The 21,154-nt window shown below is 57.3% G+C and overlaps 1 protein-coding gene across 17 annotated transcripts in view; it reads right to left on the reverse strand.

Annotated features, from left to right (window-relative positions):
• The window catches only part of ATP2B2 (ATPase plasma membrane Ca2+ transporting 2), a 363,500-nt gene that overhangs the window by 153,130 nt on the left and 189,216 nt on the right, over window positions 1–21,154 (reverse strand). For 2 of the 17 annotated variants that reach the window (XM_043886408.1, XM_043886424.1), the window contains exon 1: window positions 16,331–16,458. The exons of 13 other annotated variants lie outside the window; for them this stretch is intronic. The gene's annotated coding sequence lies outside the window, so the exon portion shown is untranslated. Of the gene's footprint in view, window positions 1–885; window positions 1,021–16,330; window positions 16,531–21,154 lie in introns of those variants that run through there. 2 more of the 17 variants (XM_043886421.1, XM_043886413.1) reach the window with 2 other exon arrangements.

Genomic DNA, 21,154 nt, shown 5'->3' on the forward strand with positions numbered 1-21,154 from the left:
ACTGTCTCTGAATCCACTGAGCATGCACTCACCTCAGGGCCTTTGCACTGGCTACTCCTGCTTCCCCAGACAGCCACAGAGCTCCCTCAGGTGTCTGCCCAAACGCCACCTTCTCAGGGAGGCCTTCCCTGGCCCCATGCTTGAAACCACCCTCTTCATCTTCCTGTCTTTCCCTCATTTCTCTCTGTCCACGGACCACTCTCCGACACGCCACCCACTTGCATCTTTGTTTATCGTCTATCTCTGCCCCCTCAGGCAGTGAACGCATCCGTGTTTTCCCAATGTGGCCTCTGGAGTGCCCGGCACACAGCGCATCCCGCATGGTGTTTGCGGACTGAAGGAACGCCGACCTTTAGGTATGGGTGGAGACTTGCATTTTATGAAGGACTTTCACATTCTTTTCATCAGTGATCATAATCTGATGATTGTCTTTGTTCATAACCAACCCTCTCAGCTCTCATTAAACAGATCCACAGGTTCTCCCTGACCTGCTTGCCCTCTCACCAACTCTGTCCCTTTCCAAAGGGCCCCAGTGACCCCGCTGTCGGCAGGGACCCAGTGTGACCTCCCATTTTCTGCCCCCTGAAGCCCCCAAGCCTTGTGAGCTCGCCCTGCCTCCTCTCCCCAGAACCTGCCCCTGATTCGCCCAAACGCCTGTCCGGCCTCCAGCCTCTTCTCTGCAACCCGTTATCCTCATGAGGGCCATGGAATTTTCCCAAGGGGCCCATCTGGCCACATCTCTCCCCAGCTTCACACCTGCCCTCAGCCTGGCCCTGCCACCTCTCTCGCTCCCCACCCCGCCCGCTGCCTTCTGCTCTGGCCGCTGTTGGCGTCTCCGCCAGCTCAGACTGTGCCTTTGCCTGGGGCGCCCTCCCCACCTCCTACCTTCCTTCCAGCTGGCTGGCTCTCATCCACCCTTCCGCTCGGTTGCGGCCGGCCGTGTGGGGCCCTCTTGGGGCTGCTCCCTGACAGCACCGGCGAGCGGCCGCCTTCCCCGGGCACCGCATCCCCTCGCCAGGCTGTGAGCCCCTGACTGGTCTGCAGTGGCCGGTGTCCCCGCGAGGCCAAGCACTCAGGGGCTGGAGGCCACTGGCCTCACGGTTAGGCTCGGAGCGCTGGAGCCAGCCTGCTGGCTGGGTGCCCTTGGGCAGGTCACTGTATGTCTGGGGACCTCACTCCCTCTTTTGTAAAGTGGGGGTAATGATTGCCAGAAGGATGCTGTATTCAGCGAATCCCCCACAGCACTTACAGCAGAGTCTAGATGCGAGTCAGTTGACAGCATTCAGATGGAGAAACCCGAGGAGGGAAGGAGCCCAGGGCCCTGGCACCTGGCTGCCGTGGGTGGGGGCTGACACCGGACCAGAGGATCACCTTGACCTGTACCTGCCCTCAGAGGATCACCTTCTTCTTATTAAAAAGCCTCTACTTGCTTCAGCAGATTTTTAAAAACATGTCTTATTTGCTTTGGGGGTGAGAAGCGTCTTTTCAGGTTTGCGGTTAATGCCCTTCGTTTTTCTCTCCTTCTGACCTTTGTGCCTGTTATTCTGATTTCACCTCCTGCCTTTGTTTGCATGTGGCTTTTTTTAGCCAACCTTTTGCATCCAACCTTTTTATTTGAGCTCAACTCCCTGCTCCTCCTCTGGGTCTCAGGGCAATGAAGTCTCTGGTTGGGGCAGGGGCGATGATGCCAGTCCACACTGTCCACATCAAGGGGGAAGGGGAGGGGGGAGCACGAACCCCGGGCGCACGTTTGGGGCCAGCTTGTGCTGGGCACTGCGCGTGTGAGGCGCTGGGGGCACAGAGACGGTGCACCACAGCGGGTGGGTGGCAGGGCTAGCAGCTGCCAAGCCCCTGTCACCTGCACTAGCCTCTGTGCCCTTCAGAGACTGCCCGGCCACCAGGATGGCCACAGCGCCCTAAAGGACACAGCAAAGCCACAGTACAAACAAACCGATTCCAAAGAGAAGAAGCAAACTCCGTCCGAATTTAGATCTACCAGTATGTGAATATCTAAGCATGGGAGGGAAATAGCAAATTGCCAGATTTCCCCAAACCTAAGTCAAATTGTAAGGTGCACCCCAATCTTACGTACCACTAAGGGGGGGGCGGCTTCCCAGGTGACTCAGCAGTAAAGAATCTGCCTGTCAGCGCAGGAGATGCAGGTTCGATCCCTGGGGCAGGGAGGAGGACATGGCAACCCACTCCAATATCCTTGCCTGGAGAATCCCACGGACAGAGGAGCCTGGAGGGCTATAGTCCATAGGGTCGCAAAGAGTTAGGTAGACGGAACGACTGCGCATACACACACAAGTCAAATTGTAAGCTGGACCACAATCTTATGTACTATTAAAGAGGGCTTCCCAGGCAGCTCAGCGGTAAAGAATCCACCTGCCAATGCAGGAGAAGCAGGTTCAATACCTGGACTGGGAAGGTCCCTCTGGAGAAGGAAATGCCAACTCACTCCAGTATTCTTGCCTGGGAAATCCCATGGACAGAAGAGCCTGGTGGGCTACAGTCCATAGGGTCACAAAGAGTTGGATGGGACTTAGTGACTAAACAGCAACAAAGAAAGGAAAAGAACTTCCAGCATAAAACTATACCATGATTCAGGTTTTTTTTGTTTGTTTCTTTTTGTTTTTGCAGGTTATGGTGTATACCTGAAACCAGCACAATATGGTAAATCAACTATACTTGAAAAACAACAAGAAAACGATAATGTGTTATCAATTCTATATGTACAACACGTATCCCTTTCTCAGGGCCGTGAAACTATGCATCCTAAAAGCTACAAAACAGGGTATGGACAGTGGTTACATCTGGTGACTGTGGGATGTGTAGATACAGACCCTTCTGTATCATTCTGTCTGTTTCAGTAAGCAAACCATTATTTTTGTAATGCAAATGACTGCAGTTTAAAAAAAAGGAAATTGGTTTTTGGAGCGGTTGCCGCCTGGTTTCTTTTCCGGGCACCCCATCGGTTGGGGACACATTAATTGGCAGCTCCGGGTTCCCTGCTGGGGGAGACAGTTGGGAGGGGACAGGTGAGTGTCAGGCATGCACTTTTCAGAGCTTGTCCCAGGCGGGTCTAATCAGCAGAAATTTCCCTTTATTAAGGCCTGGCCCCCAAACCCATCATTAAAGGCTCTTCAAGTCTGAACGTACACAGTGGAGCCACAAACAACGCGACAAAGCCTAATTTCTCAGAGAGCGGGGCAGCCGGGGGCTCTTCCTCCCGCACCGTCCTCTGCTAAGTCCGCCTTGCTGCATCACTGCTACCTGGCGTCAGATCATTCAAAGACCTGGCAGTCTGCTTACTGCCCTCTCTCCAGTTAGAACGCAAACAGAAGGAGGCCACTCATTGCATTTGTCTCATTTGGGGCTGCACCTCTCTCTCTCTCTCTCTCCCCGCCCCGTCCCTGTTCCATCTACTAAAGGCAGGTAGGGTGAGCATGAGGTTCCCAGGCAACCCCCACAATCTTGTCTCCCCGTCTAGTATATAGAGGGTCAAGAGTGAAGCTAAGTAAGGACACTGCTTTCCCCTTCGAAACAGCCGATTGAAACAGAAACCCTCCCGCACTGAATGGGATGGACGCACTTCCCATCTGCGGCGGGGGAGACAGACAACAAACAAGAGAATAAACACTGAAAAGACTAAGAATTGTGACAAATGCTATTAAAAGACAAGGGCCGTGACAGGGAAAGCTCCCTTTAATAGATCAGGGAGGACCTCAGTGGGTGGGGGTGGGGTGGCCCATGAGATGGAGCCTATAACAGAAAGAGAAGGGAGATGAGCAGTCTAGATCGGGGAAACATGTGCAAAGGCCCTGAGGCGGGAAAGAGGCTGATGAGTCTGAGGACTGGAAAGACCAGCAGTGAGCTAGAGGAGACACATGAGGAGCGAGGGGTGTGATGAGGGGCCCACAGCCCGTGGGAGGAGTCTGGGTTTCATCCTGTGCAGCATGGCGGAGGACTGCAGAGACTGAAGCAGAAAGCACCACAATCTGGTCGGTATCATTGAAAGGGTCCATCTGGCCACTTAGGGAGAACAGATGATTTGGGGAGGTGGGGGGGAGCAAGAGAGGATACGGGGGACCAGTGAGGCAGGTCACCCTTCCACACGTGTTTATTCAACAACATTCTGACGAAATTTCAGACAAACACACAAATGGAAACAAACAAGACTCATTAGCTGGAGCCTGACTCCAGAGGTCCGGGAGCTTACAGGAGGAGCGTACAACAAACGGACAGTCTTCCTGCACCTCAGGAGGCCTTGAAGGATGGCTGAAGGGTGTTCAGGGATGGACACCGTCCGGGCAAAGGCTCAGAGGTGGGGAAAGGTCGGTGTGAACAGGAGCTGTACTCCTATCTGTATTGAATGACTTGAGTACTTAGTGGATGAAATAACTAACTGAGGCGGGAGGGGTGGGAAGAAGGTGAAGCTGGAGGGAGGTGCTGGAAGGGTAGATGGGGGATAAGTCATGGTAGCGCTGAACAGGGGCCAAGGAGTCTGAGCTCCGTCTGCTTGGCAACAGTGAGCACTGAGCCCTTGCCCAGAGAGTGGCTGGCCAGATGGACGTTCTGAGCAGGGCCCCCTGGTGGCCGTGCGGGGCCAGGGAAGAGGCTGGAAGCAAGACAGGGAAAGAGGGCAAAGCCTGGCTCCCCCGCCCCATTCTGAGGATATGATTAATAATAATAAATAGCTGACACTTTATAGAGCTTCCTAAGAGTCAGGCACTGTTCTAAGCTCTTTATACCTATTAACTCACTGAACCAGCAGAAAGACTCTAGGGAAGTTGGCGCTACAATGCACTCCGGTTTGCAGGGAAGGCGATTGAGGCACAGAGAGGTTAAGTCACTTGCTCAAGATCACACAGCGAGGAAGCACTGGGACTGGGAAGCAAGCCCATGCTCTCAGACTCCAAGAGTCCACTCCTAACCACTGCCCGTGGCTGTCTCCTCCACCTAGGATCCCACAACCCTACACTGGGGCAGAGAAAACCCTCACACAGTGCACCTGACTGCCTGCTGAGGCCCTGAGAAAACGCCAACGCCCCCCTCAAAGCTTGAGAAGTGCCCAGCTCCCGCTCACGGCTCTATTGCTGACCTGTGAGGCCAGAGTGAGTCCCTGGACATCTCTGAGGGACACCTGAGTCTGGTCTGCAAAGCGAGGACGAGAACGCCTTCTTCACAGGATGGACAGGAGAACCGTGTGTTTCAAGCCAGGGTGATACCCCCGTGAGCGAGGAGGCACCCAGCAGGAGATGCACGGGGCCTGTGACTCACGCCTACCCTCATCTCCACGACGGCTGTGGTCACTTCCCCATTTCAGAGGTGAAAACCACGAGGCTCAGAAAGGAACAACCCACCTGGGGGACACAGCCTGTGAGCAGCAAAGCTGGGGTCTGAAATGCAGGTCCCTCAAGTGCCCAGCAGGCGCTCAGGAAAAGCAGTCACCGCTCTCGCCCAAAGGTGGGCCCAGTGCAGCTCCAGCCCTACCAGGGTCACCCGGCTGTCTCTGGGGGTGAGAACGAAGAGCAGGCCGTGCTCGACTCCTGGGGTCCAGGCCTGGCACTTCCGAGGTGTCAGCGTGCAGGGCCTCCTGAGCATCCTCTGTGCCAGGGGGCAGCTGTGTTGGGCACACAGGCTGTGTGTAAATGACCCTGTTCCTGGCTTGATGTCTGGCCCGAGGCCTCACCCTTTCCCCTGGAGGGTTTTAAGAGCTTTGGGGGTGGTGGCCAGTACCATGGACAGAGTCCTGGTGTTCTGGCTCTCACTGGGCAACCTTGGGCGACTTTGCTCTGGGCCTTGGTCCCCCCTGAGTCCAATGCACACAGTAGGATGATGGGGGCAGGGGGATTGGCTTCCTCCCAGGGGTGCCCTTCTCAGCTGGGAGAGCTGGCTGGGGCTGCCACACTTCACCCAGCCCGGGTGTCCTCCTCTGTAAAGGGGTCCAGTCACGGCCACGACGGGTGAAGGGACACATGCGCGGACCGTGCTGCACCCAGAAGCCCTTGGTTAATGACGTTGTTATCAGTAATCTGAGGCTCGAGGAGGTCCCCAGGGGAAAGCTCTCAGGCCACTGGTCAGCATCAGCCTCCATTCACCTTTACCTGCCATGGTCCCACTGTCCAGCTCTGACCCTGGAGCTCAGAAATTCCTGGAGAAGCTTCTGGAGGTCCCAGGATGAGGGAAGCTGTTGGAAATCCCTCTGCCTGCAGATGTCTGGACAGACCCCGGCCTCCAAAAGGGCAAAGAAACACCCACAACCAGCCCGGACCCCAACCCCCAGTCAGTCTTCATTCTATTTCCACTGACTGAGTGTGGGGTGGCTATGGCCACGGCTCCTCCCAACACTGGCCCCATTTCATAGATGAGGAAACTGAGGCCCAGTGAGGTGCAAGGACCATGGTTGGCGAGGCCACACCTTGGGCACAGAAGATACTCATGGTCCAGCCAACAGCGGGGCATCTGCTCTCTCCTACTGCCTTCTACCTGGGGCTGCACCCGGCCTGACATGCTAAGTCCTCAGCCAATATTGGTTTTATTGATTTCTGTTCTCTTCCTTTTTCAAGATCCTCCCTCGGAGCTTGGAAACTTGAAATTGGCTGGGGGTGGGAATGGGGAGAAGCGCCTCATTCTAATCTGAAGTGAGTCATGTAAGTTGATAAATTTAGAAGTGGCCTAAAGAGCTCTTAATCTCCTGCCTTCAGATAGTTGCTAGGAAGAGGCTGGTTCTCAGCGACCTCCGCATTGCAAATATACAGGACTGCAGGGCCATGGTTGGTGCCCCCGCCCCCTCCGCCAGCAGACCCTGCTCCCCAGCCTATAGCACCTGCACCCCAGTTGCTGGGCTGTTAGACCTTCGGCCTGCCTCCTCCTCTGGAATCATCCTGGGGTGAATAGGAGCGACTGCTGTCTCAGGCTTGCTCCCAGGAAGCCCAACCTCAGATCCCCAAGGAGGTGCACACAGAGCCACAAGCTCCTTCTCTTCTGGCCCCGGCCCTTCCCTGTGACCTTGACTATCAGCAGTGTCAGGGAAATTTAGAATCTTAGACCTTTCAAGTCCCAGGGTGCCCATCTGGCTCCAAAGTCCTCGTTTCAAAGATGGGAAACCTTGTGCCCAGGAGGGATCATGACAAGTCCAAGGTTACCTGGAGTGTCTGTCAAGGCCCAGCTGCACCCCGGTCTCTGCTCACCCTCCTCCATCCCAGTCCATTCTGTGACCCTGGCACGGCTCGGCATCTGGACCAGCTGGCCAGCGGGGCTTTAGCTCCCTCCAGGAGGGAGCTCTGCTGCGGCAACTCTGCAGCAGTCCCCGAGAAGGCGCCCGGAGGCCAGAAGGGCTGGTAGGGAGACCCGCGGGGTGTCGGGGGTGGCAGGCTCTGCGGACCTTGGGCTTGGCCCAGTTCAGCCCCTTCCCCTGCACCATGGGGAACAGGCAGAGGCATAAAGGAGGAAGAAACCACTTCTGACGGGAACCCCAACCTAGAAGACACTGCATCTGGCTGCTGTTTCTTCTTGAAACCCATCCTCCCCCAGGCAAGAATCTCGTTCTCCGTGAGAATCACAGAGTCCCAGACTGACACGGGCCAGGAAGAGACATCAGACTGGAGCCTGGAGCTGGGGTCAGGCTCCTGCTCTGGGGAAGGCCAGGTGTGTGACCTTGGGCAAACTGATGTAACACTTGGGCCTCAGCCGTTTCATCTGTACAATGGGTGCAGTCTGTCCTGCTATTATTTTATTGAGTCCCATGTCCATTTTCGCTACCATTTACAGAACTAGAAGAGACTCATTAGAAGCTCATTAAATAATAATTGCTTACACTTCCATCAAGCACTGCCCCCAGGCACTTTAATTCTATTTACTTCTCACAGCAATCAGATGAATTGGATACTTCCGTTACATCCATTTTAAGATGGTAGGACTAAGGCACAGAGAAGCTATGAAGCTGGCACAAAGTCACACAGCCCAGAAGTGGTGGGGCAGGAGTTGAAATCCTAGAGTCTGGGCTTTAAACTCCTCCCTGTACTACCATCTTCGCTGTTTGCTTTGAACTGGCAATTATTAGGCACCTACTGCATACAGGTACTCTGCTGGGCATGTGATACACTCAGGAGCTTGCTAACTTCTCACAACAGCTCTGGGAGGCTGGGATCATTTCAGAAGAGGAAGTGAGGGCTCCTGTGAGATGCACAGAAACGCCCAAGATTCCACTGTGACTGAGCTGGGCATGCAGGTGGGAGACGGCTCTGTTCTCCCAGCCTGGTGGCCCTGTCCAAGTCCTTCATAGGTTATTATCTTATTTACCATATTTCACTGAAGCTAAGATGCCTCTGCTGGAAGAAGCATCGCTACTTTATGTACACTTCAGAAAGAGAGAGGAAGCATGGCTGGGTCTACTGTGTGCCCTGATTCAGAGATGTCAAAACGTGCATCATGCCATCCCCATGAGACTCAGCTTTCACCACCATGCCCTACAAGGGGAGGCGCTGCCCCCATTTGAGAGCTGAGGGCACTGGGGCCCAGAGGTGAAGGGCACACAGTTGGTTGGCACCTGGGCCTCAGGTCTGAGGCTGGGCCGGTTGGGCCCACACTTGGTCCTGAACTGTCCACAGCGCCGCTCAGCCAGGCCATGTGGGACCTCCCCCTGCCCCCTCTCCCATCAGGTCGAGGAGGAGACTCGATCAGCTGGAGCCCAGAGCCCCCTGTTTCCCAAACAGCCTTCCCAGGACCCTCCAGCCCTGCCCGGCCTCGACCGGAAGTGGTGGCAGCTCAGCTCCCGAGCTGCCCTGGAGCCGGCACTCGGTCTAGGGAGGCCAGGCTGCAGCGATGCCTCTGGACCAAACTGCCCACAGCTCCTGCAGCGCGGCCCCCGGGCAGCCAGGTGTGGACGGGTGAAGCGGCCTGGGCCGGCGTGGAGAAGGCCAGACCTTTGTAGACAGCTTCCCTTGCGGTGGCAGGAGAAGCCTGGAGAGATCTGCTTCCTTCCCCGGGAGCGACAAGTCTCCTGGACCCCAAACAGCATCATCCCATCACGGCTTTCTCCCACAAGCTTTTCCAAGCCCAGGCCTCACTACAGCACGACGTCTCTCGGTCTTTGAAAATCAAATCCACTCCATCCTGGGACCAGGATTTGCCCCTTCTGCAGATATCTGTAAGGAAGTCCTCTGGGGGCCATTCCCCAAAAGCAGGACAGAAATGCAACGTCTTTCAAACGTCTGATGCAGTAGGGGCTTCACTTGTGACAGTTTTCTGTCCATCACATCATGCACGTTTGTGAGACAGGGTTCTTCAAGCTCAGAGAGGCAAAGCTAGTGACTCAAGGTTACACAGTAGTAAACGCTGGCATTGGGATTTCAATTCAAGCCTAGCTGATGGCACAAGAGGAGATTACTTTAACATTGACCTCTGGGCAGGCCCTGAGCTGAGTGCTTCCTTTGCATTACTTCACCAAATTCTCCCACAAGCAATAGTATAATAATAACAACAACACTTTTATTACTCCCCATCTTACAGATGAAGAAACATCCTCTGGGCCCTCGACTGCAACACAACCCCAGGCAGGCACTTGACTGGAAACCCATTTGCCTCTCACAACAACTGAGAAGGTGGCTACTGATGTTACCCCCACTTAATGGAGGAGTAAACGGGTTAAGTCACTGGTTCAACCACGCACAGCTATTTCACGGTGGGGCCACTTGTTAGCATATGGCTTGGATTAAGCAATTACCCTCCCACACATTAAGTTAAAAAAATACTTGTAAAGTGCTTGAGGATATATTTTAACTATTAGAAATGACTGTTAGGATTAGCATTTTAGAACTTGGCTATGATCCCACAAACTGAGTGGCTGCTGTCCCATTCTCCAGAAGAGAACACTGAGGTTCACCGAGAGTCCTGGCAGATTGGAAGGGACTGTGGGCTCTCAACCTTCTGCCCCGCACTGGGCCAGCAGGGCCCACCCACGCCCCCTAGCTACCCTGCCCACCGTCAGCTCTTCTCTCCCTAGGGCCCTGCAGGCTGGAGGTCTTGCCCTGTGGGTTCCTGGCTATGTGGAGCCCCCGTTCAGCAGCTGTGCCAGGGAGAGAGTGCACCGGAGACCTGGGTACATTCTCAGCTCTGCCCCTCATTTGCTGGGTGACTTGGGCACCTCTGAACTCCCCGGGCCTCAGTCTCTTTGTCTGTAAAATGGGTGACAGCGAGGAAACGTAGCCATGTGCGTTGGATTCACTGGCAGTAAGGGGCTTTCTAGTAGCTCATCTGCCTGCAATGCAGACCTGGGTTCGATTCCTGGGTTGGGAAGATTCCCCTGGAGAAGGAAATGGCAACCCACTCTAGTATTCTTGCCTGGAGAATCTCAGGGACAGAGGAGCCTGGTGGGCTACGGTCCACGGGGTCACGAAGAGTCGGACACAACTGAGTGACTAACACACACACAGCAGTCAATGGTCAACAAACACAGTCATCCCAAGGCCCCCAGCAAACACAGGGACTCGGGATGCTCAAGTCCCTTCCAGAGGCCCTCTGTACCTGTGGGCCGTGCACCTGCTGGTACAGAGCTGACTCCATCCATGAAACGCAACGGGTTGCATCGTGTCTACCCAAATTCAAGCCTACTCAGCACCTCAGAAGGGGCCCTTATTTGGAAAGGGGGTCTTTGTATCTAATTAGTTAAAGACCTCAGTCATCCTGGATTTAGAGTGGGCCCTGTATTCAATGACTATAAAGAGGAGACAAAAAGAGGAGAGGACACAGGGTGAGATGAGGATGGATTTGAGAGGAAGTGATGTGGCTACAAGCCAAGGACCGCCTTGTATCACCTCCCTCGGGGCCTCTAGGGGGAACTGGCCCTGCCAACACCTTGATTTCAGACTTACAGCCTCCAGAACTGTGAGAAAATAACTTTTATTGTTTTAAGCCATTAAACAGTTTGTGGTCATTTGCAACGGTGGCCACAGCAAACACACACAGCAGTTGTAACTGCTGCGGTTGGTCACACCTCCGACTTGCCCTGGCTCAGCCTCTTCACCCCGAGGGCCGGCTGGCAGGAGAATCTGCTCCCACTGAGGACATGAAGCGGGCGGGATCATGGTCCCCGCCTTCCAGGGTGCCAATCACAACTTGCCCAAGGTCACCAATCCATGCCAGAGGTGGGCCTAGAAGCCCAGTCACTTAATCCTCAGACCAAGGTCATTTCCCCCACACCCAGGGACCTCTGTAGCCTCAGGGACCCCAGTCCTGGTGTCCCTTCCCCTGACCATATCTGGCCCAGCCATCTCGCCCTGCATGGAACCCTGTAGAGGCTTCCTGAGTTGTGCAAGATGCTTCTGAGGGCGGGAGGGCAGGGTGAAGCCCTCAGCACGTCACCGGGAAATCGCTTATTTTTTTTTTTTAACTGTTGTCACCCTGCAGTCCTGTGAGTGGGCAGACTGGGAAACACAGTCCCACTTTACAGGTCCAAAATCAAGGCTCCAAGAGGCGGCAGGGCTAACAGAAGGGCACTCGAAAGCAGCGGAGGTAGGTTTTACGCTCACAATGGTTCTCCATCTCCACAATTTCCATTCACTAAGCCATGAATACAAGCCACATCTTGAGCCCAACACTCTTTCACTGGCGCTTTACCACAGCCTGGGACGTGGGTACCACTGTCATCCATTCCACAGATGGGTGAACTGTGCAATGGCGGTCACCCACCCACTTGGAACACCAGGACACACCATCTCCATCTACTTTCAGCTCTCAAAAAGTGACAAAGTGAAGTTGCTCAGTCGTGTCCGACTCTTTGCGACCCCACGGACAATAGCCTACCAGCCTCCTCCATCCATGGGGTTTTCCAGGCAAGAGTACTGGAGTGGGTTGCCATTCCCTTCTCCAGGGATCGAACCTAGGTCTCCTGCATTGCAGGCAGATGCTTTACCCTCTGAACCACCAGGGAAGCCTCTCAAGGAGGGGTAAAGCCAGACACCCAGTTGTCTCCAGCCAGGAGAACATTCTCCCTAAATGTTTTGTTTCAGGCTCCTACAGGGAGGGAGGGATGAATTGCCGCAGGTTCAGTGTTCAGACTCTGGAGAGAGCAGGATGGGCTGGTGGCGGGTGGGGGCCGAGATTCCGGCATGAGACCCACCCTTGCCTCCTACTCCGTGCTCCAGGCAGGGCTGGGGGAGGTGCCTGTCCACCCCCCGCATCCTGTGTGTGTGCACGTGGCACCCAGATCCTGCACCCCAGACACCCCTACTGCAGCCCTTTGGGAACTCAAGAGGCTGAGAGGAGCCACATTCTGTAGCCCAGGCTCCCCCACGGCCCCAGCCTTGACCGTGCACCTACTACGTGCCAGCTGCTTCTTAATATTAATCTGAATAAACCATAAACCGTGCGTGCTCAGTCGAGTCCAACTCTTTGCCACCCCATGGACTGCAGACCGGCAGGCTCCTCTGTCCATGGGATTCTCTGGGCAGGAATACTGGAGTGGGTTGCCATTTCCTCCTCCAGGGGATCTTTCCGACCCAGGGATTGAACCCGCGTGTCCTGCACTGGCAGGCGGGTTCTCTACCTCTGAGCCACCCGGGGAAGCCCTGAGTTAAGCAGCCCTACTTTAAAACTATCTCTGTTCTAGAGAAGGGCAGAGTAAAGTTACAGAGAGGAGCCTCATCACCACTGTCAGGACACGGCTGGGGTGAGGCATCCCCAGGGCTCATGGCCAAGGCCCAGGGAGTCTCCTTGGAGCCCTCCTCCCAGCCACATGGGACCTGAAGCTTGCCTGCTCCCAGAAAGGCCTGATTTAACTGTGCGCGTGGATGTCAGGGGCTGGGGGCTGGACAGAGGACTGGAGGGCTGGAGAGCCAAGGTTCAGTCTCCTTCTGCCACCAGCTTGCCAGGCACCCTCAGTTTCCCGAGAGGCGGTGGTGGTCAGGGAGCCGCCTTATGGCAGGCACCCCCAGCTCCGAGACTCTGTGAGCTCCAAAAGCTCATTTTCACGCCTCTCGGCTCCCCCTGGGGGCTTAGGGCCGTAGAGACGAAAACGCGGGGGCTCCAATGGAGAGGCAGTCCCCAGGACCTCCTGATGTACTGGGGGACCCAAAGACCTGCCGCCACAGGTGAGTCTTCAGGTTCCCACCCTGGTCTCCGCTCCTGACCTTGGCAAGGTGCTCTGTGGCCCCGGCTCCCGGCCCTGACTCCAGGCACGGCTCGTGCGCAGCCCTCGACAGCAGTCCAGGGCCCTGGGCAGCTGCGGGCCAGGCAGGGCAGGGACAGGTCTGCCCTGGCCACACGTGAGGACACTGGGATGCCGAGACAGAGCGACTTGCCCAAGGTCACACAGCTGCCCGGGGGCAGAGCCTGGGCCTGGCCTGGGCAGCCTTTTGCCTGAGACTCAAACATCTGGGGGAAACCAGGGGCCCAAACAGGCCTCTGCTGCTGGGTGCCTGGGACCAGAGCGGGGCTGGCAAGACTCCCCACTCTCCACTGAGCACAGTATGATCTTGGACAAGTCCCTTGCCCTGGCTGGGCTTAGGTATCAATTCTATGGGGTCGTGGGGTGGCAGAGGTATCCGGGTGCCCAGGACAGGGCCACACTTGCCTGGGGAGGGCTCTGCCTTCACTCACAGGAGACCCTCTGGACCCTTTCTTAGAGCCTCACTCCCAGATCCTAAGATCTTGGCTAGCTGGCACTCAAGAGGTTGGTACTCCAAATTGGAGCTGGCCTTGCACAGGAGGGGAGAGGAGGAGGGGGAGCCTGGCGGCTTAGCCTAACCCCCATCTCTGCCACATTCCGGCTGTGTGACCTTGGGTAAGTGCCTTCACTTCTCTGTGCAGCTTCTTCATCTGGGATGTGAGGATAATAAGGCTACAGGAGGCCTCACTGAAGTGCCAACCATGGAGTCATTAGTTGCGTGAAGGCTAACAGGCTTATTATCATCTACCCTGGTGTCCTTGACCGGCACCTGTCCTGGGCAGAGAGAGACGGCGGGGGGGGGGGGGGGGGGGCGGGGGGGGGGGGGGTGGGGGCAGTCAGTGAGAAAACAGAGGGAGGGGACCAGCCACTCCAGAGGGGGGGCAGCTTTTCTGACTTTCGGTTTGGAGAGGACTTTGGAGGCTGCCGGAGGCGTCCCACGCCCCAGCTCTCAAAGACCCCACAGCAGCGTGCCGGTTTTCAGGTACCCAGAGAAGGGGGTGGTGGGGCTAGTCCGGGCTCCTGGTGGTCTGGGTCATGGGCAGAGACCACCCCTGCCGCCTCTGTTTCCTTTCCAATTCCAGGCACTTCTGCAGAGTGCCAAGAACCCAAGATGGCCTTGCTGAGCACAAGTACAGCTTCCTGGGAATGTGGGCTGGCCCTCCCCTCAGACCTGTGGCAGCAGGCATCCCTCTGTCCCCACAGGCAGTCCCCTGAGGGGCAATCCTCTCTCCTGCACCCTGGGAGGTACCTGCACTCCCACGAAGGATGCCTGGCTGTTGAGGGGCGAGAGTGTGCTACATCTCTGCCTGGGCCATCTTAGAACCCGTGCAACCCACATTCACCTGTGGGCACATTCCAGCCTGCCCTGCACCTGCCAACGCATGGACAGGCATGCAGATGGCGCTCAGGATGCCACATGTGTGTGCCTGTCACTTTCACAGGGGCCAGCCCTCACCGGGGCACAAGCCACAGACACGGCAGCTATGGGGCCTCGCGGCGTGCAGGACGATTCACCCATGGACAGCCCACGGCATTTCTGTGTTGGTGCTACTTGCATGCATGTGAGGGGATGCTGCCCTCACAGGTGTGAGTGTGTGTGTGTGTGTGTGTGTGTGTGTGCGTGCAGGCACATGCATGCTGCAGTCACGCACATGCTGTATTCTGCAGGTGAGCAGGTGGTATTCAGGGCTGTGAACTGTATTCACATGTGCCGGGGTGTATCTAGGGGCACTGGCACGCCATATGTGTGTGTATAATTTGAACACATACGATGCACTACTCTGCGTACTATATTTGTATATGTGCATCTGTGCGGATCTGTGGATGTATGTGTGCCCTGATGAGAATGGGACTGGGGGGAGTACAAAGGTGGCTGAATAATATGGGCCACCGGCCTCAATCCTGGACACCCCCTCCCTCACCAGCAGGGTTCCCCCAGAGACGCAGCCCCCTCCCTGCCTCTGCTCCTCCAGAGAAGTTAACAGGCGGAGGGCCCCAGGGCCTGTGCTCCAAGCCCCCTCCTCCTGCACACGTCAAAGGAGAATTTCTCTGGATGGCGCCTGCCGCTCCTGGAGATGCCCCAAACGTCAGCTCTGCCTCCTCCCAGCGACCTGGAGAGCAATGCAGGCAAGGAAAGGAGCCCGCTCCGTGCTGGGCAAGGGGGCTTCAGCGTCGCACCGAGACCCTCTGCTGGTCGAGCCCGCCTGCTCACTTACCCTTCTGAAGGTAGAGCCAGGCTGGGCCGACCCCTCCCCACACGACCTGGGTGAGCAGAGGACAGCCGTGGCGTGGACCGGCCACTGGGCTAGAACGGGTGGCTGCTCACAGCAGCTCATCCTTGGGGCGTGCAGAGGCCCCCTGCTGGATTTCCCAACCTTGACCCGGCCTGGGGGCAGGGAGGAGACCCCCTGCCAGATGCCTAGGGCTCAGCCAGAGGCCACCGAAGCTGACCGGGGCTTTGGGACGAAAGTGCCAACTCCACCACCCAGCATGACTGCTGAAAAACGGCTGTCCATCCCACTCCTGCTCCCCTCCAGGCCGTTTCAGGAACCCAGGGGGCTTGCCCCTGCCACCACACGCCCGGCTGGCCTGACCCGGGTGGGGGGCTCCCCGGCACTTGGCAGCAGCCCACCCCACCAAGGGGACTCTCCACCGGGGCCTCCCTCTGCCTCTTTCCCGGGACTCTGGCCGCGGCGGGCAGGGGGCACCCTCCGGTCCTCTGCGTCTCCCTGGGACAAGCTCAGAAGGAAAAGAACCTTGCCCCCCACTGCCGCCGGCCGGCCCTTGCGTAACATCCATTAGGTGCATTTGCTGCCCAGAGTCGGCCAGAATCTGCCCGAGATCCCGGGCATCCGCCTGTCCGAGGCCCCCCTGCCTGTGTCCCCGGCGCCCCAGCCCTCCCCCACAACACATGGACCCTCACACTAGTATCTCCCTCAGCGGCCGGCTCCCAGTGCAGCCTGAGCTGCTGTGGGATAAACAAGCCCGGCTCCTACCCACCCCCCAGCCCCCACCAACGCTGCCACCGCCACCACCATCAGCCCTGAAAAAAAATTTAAATGAAATGAAACAAAATAAAATGGATGAGGGAGGAAGGGGAGAGCGAAATGGGGCGCTTTTTATTTTTTATTTCTCATGCTGGGGTATGCCGGTACTTACTTGGCTACGAAAATCGCCACAAATCCGGCACGGTTTCCAGGCGGGCAGCACCGGAATCGCGGTGCGGCAGCTGGTCCCGCGGCTGAGCCCAGCCGGCGTGCCTGGGTCCCTCTGCAGACTGTACCATCCTGCCCGAGCAGGTGGGGGGGGCGGGGGGGGTGGGAAGGCGCCGGCGCCGGCTTCTAGGAGAGCATCTCGCCGGCAAAATGCAAGATCTCTGGGGAGGTGGAGGCCGCCCCTGTGGCTGCGCTGCCGCCCAGGCTGGGGGAGGGGGCACAGGAGGACGAGGGAGGGGCGCGGGGAGGGCGCGTTCTGATGGCGGGGCTGGGGGAGGCGGGTGGGGGGCGGCGGTGCGTGGACCGAACCACCACCACCACCAGCACGGTGTTGTTTGCGGTTTTAATTCCTCCCCGTGGGATCATGAGGAACTGAAGCTGGCGGAGTCCCAGAAATATGCCCGCTCCCCCAAGCAGGAGGGAATGTCAAGGGCGTAGTGAGGGTAGGCTCGGGGCTGCTGGAGGGGAGGGGGTCCTTTGGGTGAGTGGCGGAGGTGCGGGGGGGACTGAGAGAGAGGGGAGGATTTTGCCCATATGGCCCTACTTTCCCTTACTTTCGGAGGGACCCATTCAGCTAGGCAGACGCTCTGGTGCCCCCTCTTTTTGAGCAGGACACCCCAGACCTTGGGGGCAAAGGTCATATGGGGAGCAGGTGGACTCAACACAGACTAAACACAACTTTGGTCTTAGGACGAATGGAACCAAGCTGGCGGTGAGCTCCCTGCTGCCACGGGAACACAGCCCCTGGACCCCCACAGCTCCTGGACTCCCGGCAGCCCCACTGCCGGGCTGGGCGCACCCGACCTGCCTGGGAGCTGCAGGTCTGCAGAGGACTCTCTCCAGGGGCCATTTCTCCACTCACAAGTGCCCCCTGGCAAAGGGCTGCGTATGCCTTGCACCTCTCCAGAATTTGCAGGGACATCTCTGTGATGAGCTGGGGGGCTGATGGTGTCCAGAGGACCCCCAACAAGGAGTCTGCATGAGTGGGATTCCCCCAGCCAGTTGCCGGCTTCTTCCCACCTCTTCTCTGCAGACCTGCTGCCCCTTTACCTCCTGATGGGTGGGGAGGCCAGCCCTAGGAGCAGGGGTAGGAGGTCACAGTGCGTGCAGGGGCCTCTCTTAGATTCTGGAGCCTCCCCCTCCACCAGCCTGCCCCCTCCAGCAGGGGCGCCCTGCTTGGCAGGAGGGCACTGAAGGCAGAAGGACCTTCAGGACAGTGTCTTGGGGCACCTGTCCGTGTGGAAGGGGTGCTGTAGGGGCGGGTGAGGGCTGGGATGCCCCGGGAGGCTGCTCCAGACTCCAGCTGCCTTTTTCCCCTGCCCCCACTCCCAGCCCACTTCTGCCCGCCCGAGCGTCCCAAGCTGCCGCTCCATCCCTGGGCTGGCACAGAATATCAATTTGTCTCGTTAAGCTGAAAGTCTGCACTGCACCAAAATCAGAACCCGGCCCGGGCAGAGGGGCCGCGAGAGGCAGAGAAGCGGGAGCACCAGCGGCCACGCAGATAACCCCTTGCCCTTCATCGCCTCAGCCCTTCCTGGGGTCCCCTTCTGCCGCTGGGCCAGGCCGAGTGAGATGCAGGGAGGCTGGTGAGAAGCTGAGGGTGCTGTGCGTGGGGTGGCCTGGGCTCCCCTGGGGCTGGCGGAGGAGGCACCAGGCTGCGTTCGGAAGGAGCAGCCCTGGACGCCGCTCAGGGAGGCTGAGACAGGGACCTCCCACCTCGGCCCCTTCTCGATGGGTGCCGACGGGGGTGCTCCACTGGTCCCCCTCCCCCTCCACTCAGACTCTTAAGACATACTCTACTTCAGGAGGGGCCATCCCAGAAGTACCCCGTTCTCCAGGGCCCGGGGAGGGGAAGCCTCTGCCCCCCAACACGGGGCCAAGTACAAGTGTTGGAGGCGCTGGGGTGAGGGCAGAGGGGAGAGGCCCACTTCAGCTCCCGTCCGGTGGGAACAACGGTGTCTGGGCCAGGAATCCCACCTTTATGACTGTGAGATGACTGGGGGCAGAGCTCTCTCCCTGTGATTACAAAACAAATAGCCTGGCAAGGGGCCGCTTACGAGCCACCGTCCAGAAAGGATAATCCCTCCCGTGTCCAGTGTGTTTTAGTTTGCAGACGCCCCCTGCAAAACAGTAAATCGCGTGCTTCTCACAAGTATGCTGGAGAGAGCACCCATATTACAGATGGGGAACCTGTGTGGCCCCGAGGCGTTGCAGTGGCCAGGGCAAGGTCCCTCAGGTGGGAAGGGGGCAGACGGAACCCGTGCTCCAAGCCTGAGGTCTACAAGCCCAGGGCTCCCTACACATGAAGGCCAGAGCCGCCTGAGGGCCCACACTCTTCCCCTTGGCTGTCCTAAGTCCTGCCTGTTCCCTGGCCCCTGTGAGGGCTGGGCTGGGCCTTCACTAAGGGACACCAAACTCTTGGGATACTCTTAGGATACTCCCTAACTTTTGAGGCAGTCCGAGTGTTAAATGGCAGAGTTTGGAAGCTTTAGGCCCACAAACTCCTACTCATCCTTCAAAGTCCAGCTCAAATGCCACTGCCTTACCCCTCCCCTGGAATCAATTCTGATTCCAGCAACAGAATTGGTCCATAACTCTGGCCCAGCCCTGACCACAACATTTCACATCTGTCTCCCTCCCAGGCTTGTGACCATATCAGCTCTGTCCCCAAGTTCCAGCTCCCAGCATGCAGTAGTTGCCACAATAAAGGCCCGAGTGAATCTGCTGTTGTGTAGTTTTACGTTATCAAATACCAGAATGAGAAAGACGCTTATCCAGGAGCTCTCCCATTTTATAGCTGAGCAAACTGAAGCCTCCAGATGAAAGGTGTCTGGGGCTCGCCAAGGTCATTCCTGAGGGTGGAATCTCGCCACAGACCTTCATCCCCGGCCCCCTTTGCCTTCCCCTCCCAGAGCAGACACACCTGGGGCATCTGGCCTGTCCTTCCAGGATATGTTGGGGGTAGGAGGTACTGGACAGGCAGAGGCATTGTGAAATCAGACAAACAATGGCACTAGTGTTGCAACTCTAGGAAGGTTGGAAATGACAGGTCAGGGTCACCTACAGGGAAGTGGGAGAGAGAGGCAGGGGCCAGCCAGGAGGATCACCTGTAGCTTCTGCCTCCAGCATGATCTGGCTTGTGGGGGACACGGCTTGAGGTCAGGGTTGGGGGAAGACCTGAGAAACAGGGTAGGGGTCAGGGGAGAGCTGTTCGAGTGGGATTTCAACTGGTGTTTACGTGGCTAGTTTTCTCCTCAGGGGCAGCTCCCAGGGCCGAAAAGAGAAGGGAAGTGGAGAGGGTCCATCCGCCCAGGAATGAGGGTGGGAGCCTGGCCCAGGCTGTTGGGGGCATTTTGTACAGGGGAGACTGACAAGGTGGGTCCAGACAGGTCTGGGGGAGGCTGAATGGGGTGCAGTCTCAGGCCTGCTGTGTCCCTTCTGGAAGGTAACAGGCTCTCTGTGGCTTCCTCCCCTTGAGGGGAAGCAGAAATGAGAACTAGGCTTGCCCTGGCCTTGCCCAGCTCAGGGTCTCCTGAAGCCTGGGCCGGGATCCTAGGGCAGCTGCCATCACAAGGAGCTGCCGGCTGGGCCCCTCGGGGGATGAGAAGCTATTTCCAAAGGCCCCTGCCATCCCTGCCTTGTCTGACTCCCACTAATCACTCATGGAGAGTTTGGGCTTCTTCCCCTTTTACAGGAGAAAACTGAGGCCTGGAGATTTCGAATGACTTGCTTAGGAGTTACAGGGCCAGGGAGGGCCAGAACTGAGATTAGAACCTAGATCTGTGCCACGAGATTTAGGCCTGTCTGTCTGTCCTTGCCTCAAGCCGCCGAGCTCTGAGGCCCATGACTCAGACTCTCTAAGGCCCGTGGTCTTTACGGGGCCACAGAACGTTAGGAGGCCTCGTGGTCCAGCTTGGCCTAACTCTTCCCTGCACCAGCGTTGGGGTCCCCCATCCAATCCCACCAAGGTCCGAAAGTCCCTCGAGACAGCCTGGTCTTGGGCTGAGGCTTTGTGGTCAGACAGAGCTGAGTTCAGATCCCGGCTCCTTCATTTACCAGCTGTGTGACTCTGGGCAAGTGATTCAACCTCCCTGGGTCCCCGTTTTCTCATCTGCACAATGGGGACCGTAATACCTATTTGGCAGGTCTGCAAGCTACAGAGAATGGTAGCTGTTATTCGTAGCAAAAACACAGGGGTGAGCGTCTTTTCCCAACCAGGAAAGGTTGGGAGAGTGGGCCTCATGTAGCCCTTCGTCCCACTGGTGTATGATGGTCCTCAGATGCCACCGGTGGGGCCTGGGCAGGGCCAGTCTCTGGGACTCTGAAAGCCCAGTCGGCCCTGCTGAGTTGCAAACCCAGGTCCCGGATGCCCAGCCTCCCCCTGGGTCCTGCTCCCTCAGTAAGGGGGGTGCAGGCCTGACTCCTGGCTACTCCAGCTGCCATTAATACTGACGTCCTACTGTGTGTCACACGTGTTGTGAGATTTGCCACATCCTGAGTGCTAACCAGCTTTCAGTTGTGTCCGACTCTTCGTGACTCTATGGACCATAGCCCTCCAGGCTCCTCTATCCAAGGGATTCTCCAGGCAAGAATAGTGGAGTGGGTTGCCATGCCCTCCTCTAGGGGATCTTCCTGACCCAGGGGTCAAACCTGCGTCTCTTAATGTCTTCTGCTTTGGCAGGCGGGTTCTTTGCCACTAGTGCCACCTAGGAAGCCCTTTCTGGGAGGTAGATCCTGTTTTTATCCTCCCATCCCCATTTTACAGATG

The sequence above is a fragment of the Cervus elaphus genome, chromosome 24 (genome assembly GCF_910594005.1).
Source record: "Cervus elaphus chromosome 24, mCerEla1.1, whole genome shotgun sequence".
NCBI classification, from domain to species: Eukaryota; Metazoa; Chordata; class Mammalia; order Artiodactyla; family Cervidae; genus Cervus; species Cervus elaphus.